This window comes from Triticum aestivum, chromosome 6B (genome assembly GCF_018294505.1).
Source record: "Triticum aestivum cultivar Chinese Spring chromosome 6B, IWGSC CS RefSeq v2.1, whole genome shotgun sequence".
NCBI lineage: Eukaryota > Viridiplantae > Streptophyta > Magnoliopsida > Poales > Poaceae > Triticum > Triticum aestivum.
The window spans coordinates 516,511,105-516,534,749 of NC_057810.1; positions in this window are offsets into that span (position 1 = coordinate 516,511,105).

Here is a 23,645-nt window from a genome sequence, read left to right on the forward strand (position 1 = left end):
GCCGGAATGTGGTGGGACTTTTACTCCTCTCGTCTCTTCTAAACAAAACATGTTGTTGATTTTTTTTTGAAATATATTCAGGTGGGGAGTCTTTGCCCCTCGTGACAGTTAAAAAAAAGGATTTGACATAATATATACCATTTTTAGTCAGGGTCCACTTAATAGTGTCTCTCTCATTAGTCAAAGTAATACTATCACAAACCTCCCGAATATGGTTCCACAATTCCAAAGACTTCCAATCAAAGTTCTTCTAAAATGAATTTGATCAAGCCCTTTCATATATACCTCAATTATTGAAAGATTTTTATCAAAGCATATGTTATAGAGTCTAGGAAAGTTGTGCTGGATGGCTTTGTCTCCTAACCACACATCTTCCCAGAACCTGGCATTTTTACCATTCCGCTCGGTGGAATGTACAAAGGGAGAATTTTTTTGACTTTCAACAAGCCTTGACAAAATTTTGAATCACCCTGTCTAGGTTTTATTCCAACCAGGTTTTGATTTCTTAGATATTTCTTAGTTAGAATTTCCTACCAAATCTCTTTTAAATTATTTGCAAAGTAAAGCTTGATTCATCCGAACAAGATTCCAGAGTCCTAAGCCCCCAAAGTCTTTAGGTCTACAAACTCCAGACAATTTGATAAGATGATATTTCCTCATCTTCCTGCCAGAGTAATCTGGCTCCGAAGAAGTCCATTCTCTTATTCACCCCACTGGCAGTCCATAAAAGGACATCATGAAATTTGGGATCCCAATAAGAGATGACTGAATCAAAGTCACCCCACTACCACTTGGTAAGAGTCTCCCTTGCCAAGTACTACATTTTTTCTCCATCTCATTGTCAGATGGTTTTCGGTGTTTATTTCTAATTATTATTTTCATCTATAGTCATGCTTAAATATTTCAAAGGGAGGCATCCCACGGGGAAAGTAAAAATGTTGGCAAAACTGCTTCTTTATCTTTTGCTACTCCGAACAAAAATAACTCTTTCTTATGCAAATTTATTTTAAGACAAAACATCTTCTCGAAATGTCAGAGTATGAATTTAAGGTTATGAGCACTCTCAAAATCATCTTGCAGCAAGAAAATTGTATCATCAACAAATTGTATCATATTAACATCGTTTTTAGTATATTCAGATAGAACCCCTTTAATTAAGCCAGTTTCTTTTTCATTGTTCATAAAAATTGTGATTGCATCAACAGCAAGGTCAAAAAGTAAAGGAGATAAAGCATCTACATGTCTAGGGTCCTATATGATCATTCACTCTGATACCTACAATTCCCCTCTAATAGTTTGCTTCACCCAATCAATCCATTGGTCAGGGAGACCTTTAATTTCATTATATGTATAACAAAAGACCATTTAATTTAACATAAGCTTTCTCAAAATTAACTATAAAAGTCAAAGCACTTTATTTCTTGTGTGAAACTATTTAAAACCTCATGCAAAATCATCACTCCCTCCATTAATATATCTCCCTTTAACAAAGGCAGTTTGGATTGGGGAAATAACCTCCCAAGCCACTCCACTAAGTGGAGGAGGAACTATGGAGGAAATACTCATTTCTATGAAGAGAACATACCAAAAAAGTGACCAGTGGCCACCATCGCCGATTCCAAAAAATCGTTGCATTCCAAACCACATCATCGCACCACTAGGAGAAGGATGAGGAAAAGAACCCATTCAGACAAAGAAGCACCAAAACCGTGGCCCGTGGAGTACGAATTTCATCTACATTCTCAACTCCTTCGTCGCACATGTACGTCACGCTTAGTGAGGCTCTGTCAAATTACTTTTGTGGATCATCTATTCTAGTCCCTAACTAGCTCGTGAACATCGCCTAGTACCGAGCAAATGCCGTTGGCCGCATGAGCAAATGTCGTTGGCCGCATGTGGAGTGGAATTGATTCGAGGGATTATGTTTGAGGGATGTCTAGGCCAAGAAAAGTTTGATCCCCTTTGGTTTTTAGAGGATTGGTATAGGATGAAGGTTCTATATTTTGAGGGATGTGCTAGAGATGACCTAAATCCACTAGACAAAATAAAATGACTACTAGTAATTTTCATCAGCTAGCCATCTCACATACAAAATCTTTGGAAGACAAAAACCTTGAAATGGAACTGATCCCATGTGATAGCTGTCTAAGGTTAATGCAGGGACAACAAAGACAATGTTACCCGTCAGCTAATAATTAAAGAAGGAAAAGGGGTTACTAACTAAAGGTAAAGGTAAAGCAACCAAAACTTTGCTACTAGTTTATTTCTGAAAAGGTAAGGATTTTTGACAAACTTAGGTATGCTCTGCATGGCATCAACACCATTCGTACATATTGATTATGTCTCTTCCAGTAATCATAGCATGTCATTTCAATCCTTTCCTTAGCTAATGGGTTGTGAAGCTGGCATCAAGAATTCAAGCAAGCTAGGTACTAGCTAGTAGCCCCCAGTTGGCATCGCACCAGTAACGATCATGAATGATTAAGGTTGCAGCGATTGGAGTAAACTAATCAGAAGCATCGGTTAGCAATGGCATACAGCCAGGGTGTGATGATTTGAACCGCCAACAAGAATCGTCCTAACTCTTAACAGCAACGCGAAAACGGAGAGAACAGAGGAACTGGTGTAGGCATCTTTTGGTGCTTGCAGATGCAGCCTATCTCTTGGACCGATCACCAAGAGTAGACAGACAAGCGATCTTATGCTCCGTGGTGAAGCAACTTCAGGCAGCAGACCAGCCACTGAACTCTCATCACTTGGACACGTCGACCCGCTGCCACTGGCCATGCACCCACCATGCCATTCTGGAGCATCCGGGTTGCCCATGCAGCTCTGCAAACACCATATGGCGCTGTTTAGGTAACCAGACATAGCATGATCTTCAGTTCAGGAATCAGAAAACAAGAGGCCAGACGTCGTCCGTGGCACTGTGAGATCATCTCATCGCCACTGGAATGGTTGCTAAGCCGCAACATCACGGCGATGCGGCGATGCCAGAACGCAGGCAGGCACGTAGTTTTCACAAGATCTGATGTATCCTCCTACCAACCAAGAGGCGAGCAACAGCAACAGCCGCCGCTGTTCACCGCAATTACGGCCGACAGGGACTCGCAAGCAAAGCGATTGGATCGACGACGAAGAGCCGATGCTGGTCCATGCTACCAACAGGCGTGGGTCTCCCCCTCCTCAATGAGGCCGCTTCATCTTTCCCTGCGCTAGGGCCTTCTGCCGGCTCACGCTGGCTGTTCATTCACGGTCCGCCGCTCCAGTACGTACAATCATTAATAATGTGCCACCGCGGGGGCGGGGTTGATCGGGAAATCCAGGCAGTCCCGGGACGGCAGAAATACGAAATCAATTCCCCTCCCTTTGATCCTGACACCAACGTGGGGTGAGTGATGACAGGTTTTGGAGGGTGGGGTGGGGTGCATTGCAAGTGAAGCAAAAGCCCACCGTCCCGTCCGTCGCCTTTTCCCCTCCCAACCACCGCGGTGACCATCGTTTCTTCCACAGCGAATTCACGGTGGTAATCAATTGATTGAGTGAGTTGTTTCGTTCCAGATCGCCGGCAAATAGCCGGCTTGGCGCTGCACCTGCTATAGTTGTTAAGTGCGGTGTAGTCGTGTAGTAGATTGTAGAAGGTGAGATGTATGCTTTGCTGCAATGTAAAGGTAAAACCGAAAAAGGTTTTCGTTGAAAACGGTGCCATTCCCGTGCTGTTAATTGGAGTTCACTGGTCGAAAAAGCATGAGCACCAGCTACTCACCTATTACTGATTAAGTTTTGTTGAACTGGCTTATAGAATGCCAAGTCTGGTCGGGATGAGGTAATCAGATGTGCTCCACCATATCATAGAAAACTATACAATTCTAGTACAAGATGATGGATTCCTAGGATTAGCGAGTGCGTAAAATGATGTGTAGGTGCCCCGACACATCCACAATTCTTCTCGAAAACGGATCATGCTCTACGACGATCAGCAACGCCCTGTGCTGTTGACAATTTCATCTAATGTCCCAATCAACCCACACTCTTTGCCACTGAGTTAGCACCACTGTCCACTGAATATATGGAATGTTTTTTTTTTTAAAACAAGAACTTCTATGGAACGTTGATTTGATGATAGTAACATACTCTCTTCGTAAAGAAATATAAAAGTGTTTAGATCACTAGAAAGTACATATCACTGAACACCTTGGAGATGACATTTATATACAGCGTCATAGAGAGATCGGCATAGTTTGCTGCAAGATCATGCAATCTGTGCTACTACACTAACGACGACCGCGCGGCCTGGATCATGATTTGTGAATGCTCGGCTGGCAGCATAACGGACGGCTGCGGGTAAGAGCATCTCCAACCAGACTTGCCCTATATATTTCTTATATTTTTTTTTAGAAAAACTTTTTTGGCCTATTCATCATCTGGCAAGGCAGTGCAAAGAACAGTAGAAGTGAAAATTACATCTAGATCCATAGACGACCTAGCAACGACTACAAGCACTAGAGAGAACCGAAGGCAATGCCGCCGTCATCGCCCCTCCATCACCAGAGCCGGGAAAACCTTGTTGTAATAGACACTCCGAAAGTTGTCGTGCTAAGGCCCAATAGGACCAGCCCTCCAAAATAGCAACCGCCATTGATGAAGAGAAGTATATATCGGAAGGATTCAAGCTGAAGACACATGAACACAAATGAGCAAAGACCGGATTCAAGTGAATCCACGAAGACAAACGCCAACTGAATCCCACGAGATCCGTCGGAGACAAACCTCCACACGTCCTTTGATGAAGTCAGACGCACCATCAAAACAGGGGCTAGGCGGAAAGAACCTTAATCCAATTCAAGGAGCCGCCGTCGTCTTGTCTTTCTGAATAGGGCACAAACTCTAAACGAACACAAAAAAGTGCCTAAGCGCGAAGCAAGAGCCCTCCCACTAGCAAGGGTCGAGATTCACCACACCTCCACGGCCTAAGGCCACAGAAGACAAAGCTGATATGCGGCGGTGCTAGCGGGAGGTGTGGATCCCTAATAGCCCTCATGCGTGCGCACGAGGCGACGGAGCAAGACATGTACGTGTTTTGGCTCTCGTTCTCTATGCACTAGAGTCATAGGATCCCCCATATGTGTGTGGACACATTCGGATGCATTCATAAATAGGAGTCGGCTACCCTTTATTTGCTTGCTCGTGCGGCTATGACACCTTTTTTTTGCGGGATCCATGACACCTATTTTACCAACCCTTGAAACCATACAAAGGTATGCAACGTACAGAGGATTTCATACATTCATCATAGATAAAATAGAAATACTAAAGTTGCTCTGAGTCCAAGGAGATTGGGGTGACGCTGGAGCCGCTGGCGTAGTGGTCATTGGCTGCGGGTGGCGTCTCGTCGTCCTTGTCCTCGTCTGCAAAGGTCTTCTCCCGCTCGATGTCGCAGATGAAGATCGTGCAGTAGTTGGCCATCACCACCTGCTCATCCTCGATGGACTCGAGGATGGCGCGGTTTTCTACATAGAAGTCGGGGTGGCATAGAGCTTGGCGACGACGACAGCGTCCGCGTGCTGGGTGTCGAGCTGCTCCTCCTCCCGAGGTGCTTTGCCTCCATGCCAAGACAGAATTTCTCCCTTGCCTCCTCCATCGAGTGGTAAGGGATGACATCGTCGCCGCCCGTGATGTTTGCCTTCTCCAACTCGAAGGCAACAGGGTTAACTTTGGAAACGCCTCTTCCGAGCGTGTGGCTTCACCCTCCTCGTCCAAGGTCAGAAGAAGGCTGACCACAACGCGGGCCACGAGTCTGGCCTCCATGACGCGGACCACCGCCATGATCCGAGAGTAGCGCTCCGGCTTCAAATAATTGAACCATGGCGGATGGCGAACATCAAGATTGAACACGGACATGACGGGGCCGAGGACATGGTCTGACGACGCGGACGGGAGAGAGGAAGGGAGAAAAATTGAGGGCGACTAGCGTTTGGGTCGTTGCCAGGCTTAAATAGCCGGGTTTGACCCCTCGGGTGGCATGCCGGAGAGGTGCCATAAATGCGAGCAGCAAATCAGTGAGATCTGGGACTAACAACTGGATTTTGTCGTGGGTCCATCGATCAGTCTGGCATGGTAGACTCGTTGGAACGTGTCTGGGCCACCTCAAATCCGACCCATTTATGGGCTTAGTTTGACGGGTGTGTCAAACAACCCATACGTTGGGGCTCGATATGAGAGTATCGTTGGGTGGCGTTTGTTTGGTTTGGGCCGCGTGCGGGTCGTTCACCCATTAGAGAGATGCTCTAAACCCACTATTACGTGTCCATAGATACCCCTAAAAGAAACTTGTCCATAGATCGCCGACCCAGATAAATGCACGAATAGCCATTTCTCAACGTTTGGGGAAGGGTCTTGGTTGGGTCTCTTGACGAGAGCCCCTATAACCCGGGACGTTTCCTTCGTGTGGGGCAGTGCAGACGTAATTCTTATTTCCCGTATAGGCCGACACTTGTCTACCAAACGCGTACCCCCAAGGTACTGCAACCTACATGCCCGACCCAATGCTCACGGTTTTTCATTTTTTTCCTACAATTTTATTTTGATTTTTCCATTTTAAATTTGTAATTTTAAAAAATCTAATTTATTTTTAATTCATGAACACTTTTAAATTTTGTAAACACATTTTCACAAACATTTAAAATTCCCCAAGTAATTTATAAAATTAGTAAGTATTTTTTTAATAGAAAATGCAGAAATGAAAAACCCCTCCAATAAAAAGCTGACCTAGCATTACGAGGATCGCATATGTGGTGACTGATAGGAGCACTGCATGGGTTGTGGGATGCATGTCTGGACGACTGCCAATGGCCTACATGCATAAAAACGAAATCACTAGTTAAGGGGAATCGCTTGTAAACGCCACTCCTCCTTTGGTGGTCACAAATGGTGCACTGCATGTGCAAAACTTGTCACAACTTTGGAGTTTTGTGCTTTTTTACATAGATTCATCTTTTAAAACGTTTATCTCTTGAAACATGCGTTCAAATCATGAACTATTTTTCACCGTTACGTTTCTCATGTCAAAACATTTAAAAGTAGATCCCAAGTATTAGCTTTAAACAAAGTTTTCTAAAAAAACAGAAACATAACTGGAGAAAAAAGTTGGGAAAAATGAAAACCCCAAAAAAACTGGAAACAAAAAACCAAAATCCCCCAAAAAAACAAACAAAAAAAGCTGGAAACAGGAACTACAACTGTACTTCACATGGATGCCCATTTTAGGCTTCACTTTTTTTGCGAAGCAAAGTTTGTGCTTCACATGAAAGCACAACTGTGCTTTTAATATTTGGGAAGCACAAGTTATGTTTCACATTGTGCACAAATGTGCTTTCACACAGTATGCTTCACGAGGGAAAGAACACATATAAAAACCTGAAGAAACAACAAAGAATCAAGAGAAACCTAGGAAAGACTAAGATAAAAAGGGTGTACCAAAAAAAGTGCTTCCACAGGATATGCACAATGCGTGGCACATAGCGGCGGCTTGGCGCACCAGTTGCAGTTGCGTCCCAAGATTCTATTGCTTCCTCCTCGCAAGGGCTACCCCTTTGTTAGTTGCTCCCGTCATAATAGCAGCACCCAGCGGGCGACCAAATGTGCACCACACCCATTTTGGGTTAGCCCATTGCGGGACGAGTGGTTTTTTCTTTCGTTTCAGATACCTTCTTTGTTGTCTCAAATAAAGTTACCTTTTTTTTGTTTTTCATTTTGGGTTTTCCAATCTTTATTATTTCAACAAAATTCATTTTTTTTGTTATTTCTAGAAAATCACAAACAGAAAAATCCATGAACTTTAAAAATATTTGGGATTTATAGATGTCCTCAAATTATTTCTTGAATATCAAAAAATATTCCCAAATTTAGAAATTTTTGCGTATTTTAAAAAAGGTTCATCAATTTCATTTGTCTCATATTTCAAAAAAATTCCCAAATTTTAACTTTCTTCGTTAATTACATTTAATTTCATAAAATCACAAATCTAAAAATATATCCAGTTTTAAAAATTTGTACATTAAAAAAGGTTCTAGAATTTTAAAAAATTTAGGAACAAAAAAAGTTCTCTAATTTAAAAAATGTTCAGAAATATGAAAAATATTTTCAAGTTTAATAAATGTTCTGTAAATGTCACTAATTTTTAATGAGTACCAGATTAAAAAATGTTCACGAATTTTGAAAATAAAAATGAAAAGGAAAGAGACCGGGAGTAACCTGACATAAGAGATCACAGAATATTCCGATGCCGGGAAAATCGTTTGAATAGATACAGAAAATGATGAATTGGGCCAACCTATGTAGCGATTTAATGTGATGGGGGAGTATGGTCGTTTTTTTAACACAGGATGTGTAGTGACCAGACCTCAAACGGTCAAGTCTCTGTGCATTAGTGTCATCCCTGGATTGGTAATGCTGACACGCACAGTACTCGAGGAATTATAACAGAGTTTCAATCACACACTTATTACATCGAGTCCTCATAAAGAGTATTATTACATAAATAAATCATGGATGAAGGCCATCTAAACTAGATAACAGCGGAAGGCTTCGAAGGTAAATGAGTCCATCAACTCCAACGGCAGAGCTGAGTGCAAAACAACGACCTATCGCACCTTATTCGTCGTCTGAGTAGTCTGCAACATAAGACGTTGCATCCCAAAACGGGTCAGCACATGGAATATGCCGACATAGTTACACTGTAAAGCAATGACAATGCAAGAACTATATCTACATGCAATATTTGGCTGGTGGAGGCTGTAAGTTTCATGGTTTTGCATAAAGTTAGTTTTTCACTACAACAAAGGAATACATTTATTTAACTAATCCCATGTTGCCCATTATTTGAGAAGGTTCCTCCAACTCAAATCCCAATTAAAAGTATCATCATTAACTCAACATCATAATTAATTAGAGTAACATGTTGAGATCACATCAATAGATTCAGGTACTAGATACTCAAAACATCCATAATTGGGTGTGACGCCCCCAATTCAATCGTACACTAATCATACACGTAAATGTGTACGATCAAGATCAGGGACTCACATGAAGATATCACAACACAACTCTAGACACCAATTAAAATAATACAAGCTTTATATTACAAGCCAGGGGCCTCGAGGGCTCGAATACATAAGTTCGAATACACAAGAGTCAGCGGAAGCAACAATATCTGAGTACAGACATGAGTTAGACAAGTTTGCCTTAAGAAGGCTAGCACAAAAGCAACAACGATCGAAAAGGCAAGGCCTCCTGCCTGAGAGCCTCCTAACTACTCCTGGTCGTCGGCAGTCTCCACGTAGTAGTAGGCATCGGCGGTGGCATCTGGCTCCTGGGCTCTGACATCTGGTTGCATCAACCGGAAATAAGAAGAAAGGGGGAAAAGGGGGGAGAAAAGCAACCGTGAGTACTTATCCAAAGTACTCGCAAGCAAGGATCTACACTACATATGCAACATTATCAAAGGAAGGCTGTATATGTGGACTGGGCTGCAGAAATGCGAGAAAAGAGAGAAGGCCTAGTCCTATCGAAGACTAGCATCTTCTGGAAACCACCATCTTGCAGCAAATAGGAGGGAGTATAGTAGCATAAAGTAAAGTAGTAGTAGTAGTAGTGTTATCAACCACGGCCAGAGATCCTTTCTCGACACCCTGCGAGAAAGAAATCCCAGAGTCGTACTATCCAATTGTCATCACAATCCAATTCTCATCACCATCCAATTCTCATCACAAGTATCTAGTTCTAATTGTATCGATCAGGATACAACACCAAGTGTCCGTTACCATAGGACAGGCTATCGATAGCTGTTTTCTTCCCTATAGGGGTGCACCAACTTACCCACCATGCTTGATTAACTCCGGCTGGACACACTTTCCTGGGTCATGCCCGGCCTCGGCCAAACAATACGCCGCAACCCGACCTAGGCTTAATAGAGAGGTCAGCACGCCGGACTAAACCTATGCCCCCAGGGGTCATGGGCCATCTCCCTGGGAACTCCTGCACGTTGCGTGGGCAGACGATGAGCAGACCTAGCTACCTCCTTAAAAAAGCAGGTGCTTATCAGTCCAACCCGGCGCGTGCCGCTCATTCGCTGACGTCTATTAAGATTCGGCTGATGTATACGACACAGAACGCCCATACTATGCCTACGTGATGGTTAGTGCTATCAGGCCAGAGGCCCCTTGGATCAAATATCCAAATCGGTGGATTAGGAACGCGCGGTAACAGGCAGAGACTCACGAAAGATGTGACCCCGTTGCCCCGTCTCCAGGACTTGCGGGAAGGGCTAGGAATGCCCGGCCACGCCTCGTAATTATCTCGCGGGTACCCTCCAGGTCAACCCGTCTCCACATCACTCGCGGGTACCCCTCAGGGTCAACCCGCCTTTCCAAGTAACAGCTGAAAAGTCCAAGTATCCGTGTGACCAAACTTCAAGGGGAAAACCTGAGGAATCACCCTCGGTGAATTCCACTCGATGTAATCATCAAGGTGAACGTAAGAGGAACCACCCCCGAGGTTCACTTGAGGGGTTGCACGACAGAGTCGTATCGGAAGTGGTTAAGGCGGAATCACCCTCGATGACCATGACCGAATAGCTACACTACATGGTTAACATCAGAATTGCTGTAGAGGTCTCAACCTCGGCACTCGATAGTAACCCAGCAGTGTCGAGCAACTAAGGGGAAAGTGATGTGTGGTGTCGGGGCCTCGTCTTCGATCCCGTTGATCGGGTCTTCGATGATGAAGCAGGGGCAACAAGGACAAGGTGGGGGTCACTGATGGATCACTAACCAACCTATACTAAGCAGTTTAGAATAAGCAGGTAAGGTAACAATAAGCAGGTTACAAAAGCAGGCTATGCATCAGAATAGGAGCAAACAATAACAATAGCAAAATCTAATGCAAGCATGAGATAATGGAATGGGTGATATCGGGATGATCAAAGGGGGGGCTTGCCTGGTTGCTCTGGCAAGGAGGAGTCATTGTCGACATAGTCGATCACAGGAGCGGCATCGGTCTCGGGGTCTACCGGGGAGAAGAGGGGGAAGAAACAATAAATATAAAGCAAGCATAGCATCACAAAGCATAACATGATAATATGATGTGTCGGGTGTGACCTAACGTATGGCTACATGATAAAGATGAAGGGGGGATTCAACCGGGAAGGTATTCCCGGTTCCGGACCTGTGTCACACAAATGACCGGAGGGGAATGTTACATGTTCAGCATGCTAGGGGCATGTGACAGATGAACGGACCGTGCAGTCGGATTTTTTGGAGTTTTCTGAGCAACTTTCATATAGAAAACATTTTCATCCGAGTTACGGTTTAATTTCTATGAATTTTCAAAGCTTTAAACATTTTATGGAATTATTAATAATTCAAAATTGAACTTATTGCATAAGCATGATGTCATACTGACATCAGCAGTCAAAAACCCATTTTGACTGGTCAAATAGACGGCTGGGTCCCACCTGTCATACTCTATGTGTTAAACAGGGTTCATCTAGACTAAACGGAGGTTAATTAGGAAATGGGCCCCACATGGCACTGACTTACTAATTAATAAAATTAAGTTTATTTAGAAAATAGTTTAATTAGCCTAAATAATCAGAAGGGGCCCACACGTCAGCTGCTGGGGCCAGCCCAGTCAGCAAGATTGACCGGTCAACCTGGTTGAGGCGGGGCCAGCGGGGACCACCGGTCAGCGACCCAGCGGGTGGCCCCGGAGTGGCCATGTTGGCGGGCCGGTGCCGGAGTGGCTCCAGCGACCAAGACAACGGCGGTGCCCCGCCGGAGTTGGCCGAAGCCGCGCTACAAGTGGCCTCCGGCCCTGCGGCTTGGTCCGTTCAAACGCGGGGGCCAAACCGCGTCGATCTACGGCGGTGGCGTGAGCTAGGGAGGTCGGGGGGTGAGAGCAGGCGAGCGAGTGCGGGGGAATTGGAGCCGGCTGGCGGCGGCGGCGTCGCAGGCGGGGCACGTACCGGGGCATGGTGGGAGGTTCGGTGGCAGCGCGCAGCGGTAGGCTGCGCAAGCAGCTGAAGCAGAAGCTTCAGGTGGCAGCAGGCGGGCGGAAGGCCGCGGGGAGGCCCAAGCTCGCCGGAAGCGAGCTCGTGGCGGGGGTCGAAGCCACGGCTTCGAGGTGCCTGCAGCCGCGGTTCTCATTAGGATGAAAGGATCGATGCTACGCGACCCTAGTGACCCACCGAACACGGTGACGTGCTTGAACGAGCTCGAGGCGCACCAGAGGGGTGAGCATGGAGCTCAGCGGCGGCGAGCAGAGCTCGATCACGGCGGTGACAGTGCAGCAGCTAGTTAGAAGAGCTAAGCGAGCGCCTAGGGGAAGGAGAACGGGTGCGGGTGCTCACCGAGCGGCGCATGGATGCCTTTGGGAGCTTAGTAGCGCAGGGGTGCTCGAGGTCGTCGGCGAGTGTCGGAGACAAAGGCGAAAGGGGACTACGGTGATCGGCAGCTGCAGGGGCCTCGGCTCCAACGGAGGACACCGGACGACGTGGATGAGGATGGCGGAGCAGACGGACAGGGTCGGTGGCCTCAGGGCCGCCGGTGGCCGCGGGATCGACGGAGGTACGACGGCGATGGCGCTCGGTAGAGGGGGAGAGGAGCGAGTGTGCGAGAGAGAGGGAGGAGAAATATCTGCGGGGGGAGTGGGTGGAGGCAGGTGGGGGAGGACTCGAGGAGGCGAGGAGACGCATGCCTTATCCCCTCGCCCGGGCATCGCCGGCGAGGCGGGTCCAGCGGGGACGGCGCGTTTAGCGGCTCGGGTCGGGGAACAGTGCGAGGGGGAGGAGGCGACCCGGGGAGGGGTTGGGGTGGACCAGCTGGAGTGGGCCGAGGCTCGGGCCAGGAACTGTGCACTTGGCCTAGTGCACAGTGGCATGTGCTATTTCTCATTTCTTTTTCTTTTAACAACTTTCTGCTATAGTTATTTTAGGCCATTTGGACATTCTGCAAAAATGTTGGTTCACCACCAATATTACCAGAAGAATATGTTCCACATGATGAACATTTTAGTTTTCATGTCTGACAAATATGATTTTTTTTACTTTAGATTGGATTTGAATTTGAATTGTGATTTGGATCAAGTGAAGATTAGCAAAAGTAACATGATGACATGGCACCATTAACATGGGATTACTGTAGCATGACACTAGGGGTGTTACAAATCTCCTCCACTACAAGAAATCTCGTCCCGAGATTTAAGGGGTGGAGTAAGGGGGGAAAGACTTGAGAAGGAAGGAGCTCAACACAAGATAGGTACATGGGGACTATCTCAGTGAACGTGGCATAGAGACATCTCTCAATTTGAATTTCAAGAGAGTCATCGAGAGCAAGGTGCGGTTCAATAAGAAGCTTCAACCGGGTAGACAATCGGTTGTTGCCTGGAGTGTGAAAGGGATCTAGAGCAACAGGGAAAATACTGCATCAGATACCAAATTAGATTTGTAGGAAGGTGGCTCGTGAATTACCTACGAAGCCAAGCGTGAGGAATAACACTGGGAACGGGGTGTACAGGAGAGTCAGGTTTCGATCCTGTGGAATTGTGGGTTATGGGCCCACCATGTGGGTTAAAAGTAGGAAGGGCGCTTACATCTTGCACGGTCATGATAGCGAGCCATGTCCGAGGATAGCCTGTCAGTTATGTTGGCGACAACATTGGTACCAAGGGCGAGGGACGAAGAGAACTATTTTCCTGCTCATTGAACGAGGCGGACCAATAGGCAAAGTTCTCGTCCATCGTTGGTTACCGGAATGTCAAGAACACTAATAACAAGGTCTTATAGACAAATTGTACACCGATGTGTTTTCATAAGCAGGGAATTATTACTGCTTAGATCTCATAAACCACAAGAAAGTTTAAACAAACCAATGGAAAAGAAAATGTGATCATTAGGTTAATCAAAACATTGGAAAGGAAAATGTGTTTACACACAAGAATTGGGAGTATATCATTCCCAAGGGGGAAGCGGAGCAAGATATACATGATATGACAGCAAGTTCAAAAGCATTTAGATAAAGGGGGTGAGGGAAGAATCATGATATTACCCATACAATGGTATTTGGATAATAGATCAAGAAACATTCGACAATGTGCTTCCAATGTTCTTGTTTATATGCGGAATACCTCAGTCATGCTTCGAGGTGGCATTAACATGGTGTTACAAGTAGGGGTTGGAGTTGAAGATCACAAGAAATACTCAAGGAACTATTGCAGGAATAGCAAGGAGTCCAAGGCATAACCAAGACATGATCAAACATGTGCTGGAAAGAAGACAAGGGAGTTGTCAATGATAAATCAAATCATTAAAGGTCAAGGATGGTATTTCTCACCACGAATTTGATTGGTATGTTGGAAGAGCTCAGAATGTTGACAAGCACGACACAATTGTCGAGAGATTTCAGGAAGATGTAATCGATCGGCGATGACATCAAGTCAAAGGAATGATGAAGCGAAAGGTTATTGGAACCACGGGTACGACACAAACTCGAAATTAAGCTTGCTATTCAAGACAAAATGATATGACGAGGAAAATCGATGTAGGCTTAGCTCATCGTCGAAAATTGTGCTCGGAGAAGAAGGATCAGGTAGCACAGTTAGAATTTATCACGATAATGATATAACCCATCAGGCTAGGAATGACTTGAAGGATTATTAAACTCATAAGCAACGAAAATTACTTAGAGTTGTTGAATCGGAGTGCGGGATCGATTCACTTATCGATGTTCTTGAGTGACTAATAAATCAGAACCCAGGGGAAATATGAAATCGGTGAGAAGCGATACTAGATGAAGAATCATGGGAAGCAACACGGTCCTTTGATATCCTCGAGATACCGGAGGGTAATAATCGAAGGAAGATCAAAACAGAGGTTGCGGAGATGTACTGATCTGCAGAAGGCAAGTACTTTAACTTGTCTGAGAAATGGGATCAAAGGGGAACACTCATGGTCAGAACCACGATTGCAAAGGATCAAATCCCAGATATAAGATGATCTTATACCATGGGGATAATCATTGTTATGAGAAGCTTCTATGATAAGATCTACATCATTTCCACGGGCATGAACACAAAGTTCAAGGTCGACTCCCACTTCTTCAATGGGTAACCTTTCATTCACTTCTCGCTTTTGATGGAGTTGTAGTGTTGGAATTTATCTAGCGAAACACCAGAAGAATATGACTCGTGAGAACTCTCGGGTTCACATGGATTATGGAAGGCATAAGTTCAACCCATAGGGGTATCTTAGGAACATATACCACTGACTTCCAGAGCATATAACATCAGCTCAATAGCATAGCATGGTCGACAATAAGTAGAGGATACAATTTACCGAAGGCAATATGTATTAGGGGAAGAGCGCACGAGATTTTGAATATGAAGGACTTTGCTGGATAATAATCCAACAAAGGATTCAGCGGTCCTCAATGGATCTGATGTGAGTATCAGTACTCAATCAGAAGAGGGAAAGAATTCAAAGGCATCAGATTATAGAAATAGCTGAATAATTCGATGTTCAAGTTGAAGGGAACTAGGAGGACAACCAATTACAACATGATTGGCCGAGATCCAACTCATGTACAGAATGACGTATGAGCAGGAAGGTCAAATTTCAGGGTTCGACTGATGATTGTGAGCAATCGCAACATAATGAATCAATAGGCTCGGGATGACAATGGCAAAGGATGTTAATGAATATTGCTAGACATATGGATCTAACCATAATGCAGGCAGGCAATACTTTCGGGAGCACCAGGCTACAGAGGATCTTCAGGAGATCGAATTGCATTCGAAGAATTTTGTGAGACATATGATCAACTAGGAATGAACAAATCCCTGATAAGTGTGTGGAATTATTCGTAGGGGTATTCATGCGGCAAAGAACTTCAAGGCAGTTACGGAAGGGGTTCTCGAAACATCGGAGTGTAATTCGAGGCATCTTGTAATAACAAGAGCAACCTGAAAATGATGTATGAACGACAAGTGTATATAGCTATACATAGGGGTTGACGGTGGAAGTGAATTGCAAAAGTGATGAGCACATGTTCTCGGGAGAACATCGTAGAGTATCTTTGAAGTCTTCTGGCGAAGCAAGCAATCATTGAAAATGTCGGGGCTCTCCGGGAGGAAGTGGGTACGAGAGCCTAATGTAAGAGTTAGCAAAATCTTTAACCCGAATAGACGAGAGATTAGAGTCCCAGAGTATAGACGAGGAATAAAAGATCCTAATACCACCCAATGGCGACATGGGCCGGTAAGCCACACAACCATGTTAGTAAAAGTTTTTTAAGTGACTAGACTCAACTTCGGCCAAGGAGTTGGAAAGGGCGCTACCTATAGGCACTCGGCTCTGATACCAACTTGTGACGCCCCCGATTCAATCGTACACTAATCATACACGCAAATGTGTACGATCAAGATCAGGGACTCACGGGAAGATATCATAACACAACTCTAGACACCAATTAAAATAATACAAGCTTTATATTACAAGCCAGGGGCCTCGAGGGCTCGAATACATAAGCTCGAATACACAAGAGTCAGCGGAAGCAACAATATCTGAGTACATACATGAGTTAGAAAATTTTGCCATAAGGAGGCTAGCACAAAAGCAACAACGATCGAAAAGGCAAGGCCTCCTGCCTGGGAGCCTCCTAACTACTCCTGGTCGTCGGTGGTCTCCACGTAGTAGTAGGAATTGGCGGTGGCATCTGGCTCCTGGGCTCTGACATCTGGTTGCATCAACCGGAAAGAAGAAGAAAGGGGGAAAAGGGGGGAGAAAAGCAACCGTGAGTACTCATCCAAAGTACTCGCAAGCAAGGATCTACACTACATATGCAACATTATCAAAGGAAGGCCGTATATGTGGACTGGGCTGCAGAAATGCCAGAAAAGAGAGAAGGCCTAGTCCTACCGAAGACTAGCATCTTCTAGAAACCACCATCTTGCAGCAAACAGGAGGGAGTAGAGTAGCATAAAGTAAAGTAGTAGTAGTGTTATCAACCTCAGCTAGAGATCCTTTCTCGACTCCCTGCGAGAAAGAAATCCCAGAGCCGTACTATTCAATTGTCATCACAATCCAATTCTCATCACCTTCCAATTCTCATCACAAGTATCCAGTTCTAGTTGTATCGATTGAGATACAACTCCAAGTGTCCGTTACCGTAGGACAGGCTATCGATAGATGTTTTCTTCCCTACAGGGGTGCACCAACTTACCCACCACGCTTGATTAACTCCGGCCGGACACACTTTCCTGGGTCATGCCCGGCCTCGGCCAAACAATACGCCGCAACCTGACCTAGGCTTAATAAAGAGGTCAGCACGCCGGACTAAGCCTATGCCCCCAGGGGTCATGGACCATCTCCCCGGGAACTCCTGCACGTTGCGTGGGCGGCCGGTGAGCAGACCTAGCTACCTCCTTAAAAAAAGCAGGTGCTTACCAGTCTAACTCGGCGCGCGCCGCTCAGTCGTTGACGTCTATTAAGCTTCAGCTAATGTATACGACGCAGAACGCCCATACTATGCCCACGTGATGGTTAGTGCTATCAGGCCAGAGGCCCCTTGGATCAAATATCCAAATTGGTGGATTAGGAACACGCGGTAACAAGCAGAGACTCACAAAAGATGTGACCCCGTTTCCCCATCTCGAGGACTTGCGGCAAGGGCTAGGAATGCCCGGCCACGCCTCGTAATTATCTCGCGGGCACCCTCCAGGTCAACCCGTCTCCACATCACTCGCGGGTACCCCTCAGGGTCGACCCGCCTTTCCAAGTAACAGCTGAAAAGTCCAAGTATCCGTGTGTCCAAACATCAAGGGGAAAACCTGAGGAATCTCCCCCTGTGAATTCCACTCAATGTAATCATCAAGGTGAACGTAAGAGGAACCACCCCCGAGGTTCACTTGAGGGGTTGCACAAAAGAGTCGTATTGGAAGTGGTTAAGGCGGAATCACCCTCGATGACCATGACCGAATAGCTACACTACATGGTTAACATCAGAATTGCTGTAGAGGTCTCAACCTCGGCACTCGATAGTAACCCAGCAGTGTCGAGCAACTAAGGGGAAAGTGATGTGTGGTGTCGGGGCCTCGTCTTCGATCCTGTTGATCGGGTCTTCGATGATGAAGCAGGGGCAACAAGGACAAGGTGGGGGTCACTGATGGATCACTAACCAACCTATACTAAGCAGTTTAGAATAAGCAGGTAAGGTAACAATAAGCATGTTACAAAAGCAGGCTATGCATCAGAATAGGAGCAAACAATAACAATAGCAAAATCTAATGCAAGCATGAGAGAATGGAATGGGCGATATCGGGATGATCAAAGGGGGGGGGGGCTTGCCTGGTTGCTCTGGCAAGGAGGAGTCGTTGTCGACGTAGTCGATCACAGGAGCGACATCGGTCTCGGGGTCTACCGGGGAGAAGAGGGGGAAGAAACAATAAATATAAAGCAAGCATAGCATGAGAAAGCATAACATGATAATATGATGTGTCGGGTGTGACCTAACGTATGGCTACATGATAAAGGTGAAGGGGGAATTCTATCGGGAAGGTATTCCCGGTTCCGGACCTGTGTCACACAGATGACCGAAGGAGAATGTTACATGTTCAGCATGCTAGGGGCATGTGACAGATGAACGGACCATGCAGTCGGATTTGTTGGATTTTTCTGAGCAACTTTCATATAGAAAACATTTTCATCCGAGTTACGGTTTAATTTCTGTGAATTTTCAAAGGTTTAAACATTTTCTGGAATTATTAATAAATCAAAATTGAACTTAGTGCATAAGCATGATGTCATACTGACATCAGCAGTCAAACAACCACCTTGACTAGTCAAACAGACGGCTGGGTCCCACCTGTCATACTCTATGTGTTAGACATGGTTCATCTAGACTAAACCGAGGTTAATTAGGAAATGGGCCCCACATGGCAGTGACTTACTAATTAATCAAATTAAGTTTATTTAGAAAACAGTTTAATTAGCCTAAATAATTAGAAGGGGCCCACACGTCAGCTGCTGGGGCCAGCCCAGTCAGCAAGATTGACCGGTTAACCTGGTTAAGGCGGGGCCAGCGCGGACCACCGGTCAGCGACCCACCGGGTGGCCCCGGAGTGGCCATGTCGGCGGGCCGGTGCCGGAGTGGCTCCGGCGACCAAGGCAACGGCGGCGCCCCGCCAGAGTTGGTTGAAGCCGCGCTACAGGGGGCCTCCGGGCCTGCGGCTTGGTCCGTTCGAAACTGGGGGCCAAACCGCGTCGATCTACGGCGGCGGCGTGAGCTAGGGAGGTCGGGGGGGTGAGCAGCAGGCGAGTGAGTGCGGGGGAATCGGAGACGGCCGTCGGCGGCAGCATCGCAGGCGGGGCACGCACCGGGGCGTGGTGGGAGGTTCGGTGGCAGCGCGCAGCGGCAGGCTGCGCAAGCAGCTGAAGCAGAAGCTTTAGGTGGTAGCAGCGCGGGCAGAAGGCCGCGGGGAGGCCTGAGCTCGCCAGAAGCGAGCTCGTGGCGGGGGTCGGAGCCACGACTTCGAGGTGCCAGTAGCCGCAGTGCTCATTAGGATGAAAGGATCGATGCTACGCGAACCTAGTGACCCACCGAACACGGTGACGTGCTCGAACAAGCTAGAGGCGCACCAGCGGGGTGAGCATGGAGCTCAGCAGCGGCGAGCAGAGCTCGGTCACGGCGGCAACAGTGCAGCAGCTAGTTAGAAGAGCTACGCGAGCGCCTAGGGGAAGGAGAAGGGGTGCGGGTGCTCAATAAGCGGCGCACGGAGGCCTTTGGGAGCTTAGTAGCGCAGGGGTGCTCGAGGTCGCCGTCGAGCGTCGGAGACAGAGGCGAAAGGGGACGACGGTGATCGGCAGGTACAGGGGCCTCGGCTCCAACGGAGGACCCCGGACGACGTGGATGAGGACGGCGGAGCGGACGGACAGGGCCGGTGGCCACGGGATCGACGGAGGTACGGCGGCGATGGCGCTCGGCAGAGGGGGAGAGGAGCGAGCGTGTGAGAGAGAGGGAGGAGAAATATCTGTGGGGGGAGTGGGTGAAGGCAGGTGGGGGAGGATTCGAGGAGGCGAGGAGGCGCAGGCCTTATCCCCTCGCTCGGGCGTCGTCGGCGAGGCGGGTCTGGCGGGGACGGCGCCTGTAGCGGCTCGGGTCGGGGAACAGTGCGAGGGGGAGGAGGCAACCCGGGAGGGGCTGGGCCGGACCAGCTGGAGTGGGCTGAGGCTCGGGCCAGGCACTGTGCACTTGGCCCAGTGCATAGTGGCCTGTGCTCTTTCTCTTCTCTTTTTCTTTTAACAACTTTCTGCTATAGTTATTTTAGGCCATTTAGACATTCTGCAAAAATGTTGGTTCACCACCAATATTACCAGAAGAATATGTTCCACATGATGAACATTTTAGTTTTCATGTCTGACAAATATGATTTTTTTACTTTAGATTGGATTTGGATTTGAATTGTGATTTGGATCAAGTGAAGATTAGCAAAAGCAACATGATGACACGGCACCATTAATAGGGGATTACTGTAGCATGACACTACGGGTGTTACATCAGGGACATGGCTAACCATGATTAGTTTATACACTCTGCAGAGGTTTGCGCACTTTTCCCTACAAGACTCGACCGCATCCATGATCGGATGATCGAGACATAGCCATTCAGAAGCATTAACTCTCTATGCCAGGTAGACAATACCACCTACAACCCTCTACATATGCTAGTCTACCTCTTCAAGAGCTCACGCAACTTACTCAACTATGCCAGAGCCCATAATGGCTTGTGGCTGCACACGGAAGTTTCTAGCATGAATAATCTTATGACCCCTTTGAGCCTGGGTGACATTCAATAGGATAATCACACGGGTACTCCAGGTGCCTCAACCAATCCACCCAGATGTGTATTAAAGTTGCCACCTTAATGTTATCCAATTAAAATAACTCTCAAAGTTCCATGTCTGAACCACGATCCAATCCTTGTCTACGAGCATGGCTAAGCAATAATAAGCATAACGTATATTACCGGGGTGATCAAAAGGTATTAGGTTCCTACCTCAAGCACTACAACCAAAACCACATGTTCCCAATCCTACCGATGCAAATATTTATGGGGTAGATCTAATGCATAGTAAAAACTGGGTATAAAAGAGTATGATCAAAGTGTAACTTGCCTTGCTGACGATCTGCAAACTCTATAGATTCGTAGTAACAAGCTTCACACTCCGTGCAATCTAGCGTAGAAAAACAATAACATTCATAAGCAATCACTTAAACGAAGCACGAGAAAACTCGAGAAAAGATCCAAATCGAACACGAAACAAGCAACGACTTAAACTAACATGAGTCGAAACCTAACAAAATTATTAACATGTGAATTAGATCTTAACTGAAAGTACATGTGATTAGCTACGATTTGCGGAAAGATTCAACTCAAACGGAGCAATGAAACTTAGAATATGAATGAAGCAAGATCATTTACTAATCTGGACTAAAGTCAAATTTTACAGTAACAAAATCGTGTTCAAGTTGATTATCTGAAAAGAGGGCTTTGAGACTAAGATTTTGGCGCTGGTTTCATCTAATTTGGATAAACGAGTAAAAAGTTATACTAGTTTGAAAACCAGGGGCTGAATCACGATAGAAATAATCGCGGATAGGTCCCTAGCAAAAATAAAATAGAAAAAGAAAAATCTATCGGACGAACGTCCGCTAACAGAGGAAAACGAACGAATTCGTTCATTAAAACTAACTAACGAACGAATGTTCGCAGATTAGATCTAAACCAAAAAAACGAACCGATCTAATGAAAAAAACAGATCTAGGGTTTTAAAAAACTGATGATTTATACCTAAAACCGAAAAAACCGATGGCGACGAAGTCAACAGCGGCGGCGGGATTCCGGCGGCGACGGCGCGGTGAGCGTCGGGGCGCGAGGCATCGGCGCGAGCGGCGGCGCTGCAGGGTGTGGCGGCAGCAGAGCAGCAGCCACAACGCGTGGTGGCGGCAGGCGACGGCGCTGGAGGCGGTGGTGCGGCTGCGGCGGCGGGGCGACATGGGGACGAGGGGGCGGGGTGGCAGCGACATTTATAGGGGCGCGGGGCAGTTGCTGGCTTGGGGAGGTGTGTCCCTCCCAGACTCGGCGGCGGCGGCGCTCGGGACTCCGGTCCCAAGCCGGAGCGGGAGGCGGCGGCGCGCTGGACTTGGCCCACTCGGCTGGGCCGTTGGCCCAGTCGGGAGACGCGTTTTTTTTAAATATATCGCCTGAAAAGAAGAAAAATCCTAATAAAATATAAAACTTTCTAAAAATGCCAAAAACAATTTTCACCGTCTAAATAGAATATTTAGAACAAAGTGAACATTTTTCTGGCCTAAAAATGCAATTTTAAAAAATGCATATTTTTTCTAATTCAAATAAAATACCAGAAAAAAAATCATAATTTGATTTTAAAATTCTTTCTCCAATATTTCTCTAAATTTGAAGAAGTCATATTATCTTCTCTCGTTTGTTTTTGATATTAGAAATAATTGGAGAGAAAAATAATAAAACCAAATTGATCCTTTTCTTCAAATTTGAAATAAATTTAAATATGAATCTTGTGAAACCTGCAACTCTCTCCGTGGGTCCTTGAGTTGCTTAAGATTTCTAGGATCTCAACCAAAATGCAAGAATAAATATGATATGCATATGATGATCTATGTATAACATCCAAATTGAAAATTAGGATGTTACAAACCTACCCCTCTTAAGATGAATCTCGCCCTCGAGATTCTAGTTGGTCAGCAAAAAGGTTTGGGTGGTCTCTACGAAGATCTTCCTCTTGCTCCCAGGTGGCTTCCTCCTCGGTGTGGTGGCTCCACTGAACCTTGCAAAACTTGATAACCTTGTTGCGTGTAACTCAGCTAGAAAACTCGAGAATCTGGACTGGCTTCTCCTCATAAGTCAAATCACTGTCTAACTGAATCGCTTCCAGGGGCACTGTATCTCTCAGAGGAATATTGGCCATCTCTGCGTGGCACTTCTTCAACTGGGAAACATGGAACACATCGTGAACTCCTGACAATCCTTCTGGCAATTCCATCTTCTAAGCAACTTCTCCCATACGTTCCAAAACTCAGTATGGTCCCACAAAATGTGGTGCTAGCTTTCCCTTAACTCCAAAGCGCTTAACTCCTCGAAGCGGGGACACATGAAGATATACTCTGTCTCCGACTTTGTAAACTGTCTCCTTGCATTTAGAATCCGCATAACTCTTCTGCCTGGACTGGGCTACCTTGAGTCTGTCACGAATCAACTTAACCTTCTCTTCAGAATCTTTGATTAAATCTGGTCCGAACAACTGAAGATCTCCAAATTCATCCCATAATAGCGGTGTCCTGCAGCTCCTTCCATACAAAGCTTCAAAAGGGGCCATCTTCAAACTGGCCTGATAACTGTTGTTATAAGAGAACTCTGCATACGGCAAATTCTCGTCCCAACTAGATCCATAATCTAGCGCACAAGCTCTCAACATGTCCTCCAAAATCTGATTGACTCTCTCGGTCTGTCCATCTGTCTGTGGATGAAAGGTAGTACTAAACTCTAACCTAGTACCCA